Source organism: Ipomoea triloba, chromosome 16 (genome assembly GCF_003576645.1).
Source record: "Ipomoea triloba cultivar NCNSP0323 chromosome 16, ASM357664v1".
Lineage (NCBI taxonomy): Eukaryota > Viridiplantae > Streptophyta > Magnoliopsida > Solanales > Convolvulaceae > Ipomoea > Ipomoea triloba.
The window spans coordinates 16,897,038-16,897,870 of record NC_044931.1 but is presented as its reverse complement, the minus strand read 5'-3'; positions in this window follow the sequence as shown (position 1 = coordinate 16,897,870).

Genomic DNA, 833 nt, shown 5'->3' with positions numbered 1-833 from the left:
AGCTTCGAGCCTTCCAATATTCCAGTGAACTTCGACAGGACGTGATGAAAGCACTACTCGATGATCTGTCGAACCAAGTGCCTGCCCAACTTCAAGCCCTCTTCGAAGGCATGTCCACCCTCCTTTCCCGAGCCGATGATGCCACCAAGGGGGAAAATAATACTCAGGGAAGGACATCAACAACTAGCAAGAAAAGGGCAGCAAGTGAACCAGCTGGACCTCTTCCAAAAGTTCCAAAGTCATTGAGCAAACAACTGGAGGAAGCAAAAAGAGCAGAAATCTTAAGGGTCCAGCATACACTGGAAATGGAAAGAAGGAGACAAGAAGACAGAGAAAGGAGAAGAAAAAGACAAGAACAACAAACGGCCAAAGAGAAGAGAGATGAGCAATTTATGAAAAACTTTAAGTCAGGGTTCAAAGATGACTCAACTGAGTACCTCAATGGAATCATAGTAAGTCTTCTTGCCAAAACTGACTTATCTCTTCATAGCGGCCTTAATCCTCTGGAATGCATCGAATGGTGGAGAGATGGGGTGATTGAAGGCAGCTTCATAGGTGAAGCTTTTATCAATTACCTTCACCTGGACGTATCAGATAAATATCTAGAGCAGGTGAACTCCAAGGACCCCATCAAGACACGAGCAGCCATAAACGAGAAGAGGAAAGCAGACAAGCAGTAAGCTCTCGATGTCTACATGCATTCGAAATTCATGTTGTTCTTTATCTTCTTTCTTTCCTGCTATTTCATGTAAAACATTCCCTTATATTAATGTATATATCTTTTGCTGGGGGTGTTGCGTGAGTTCTTACTTCATGTTTTAGCAGATTAGCTC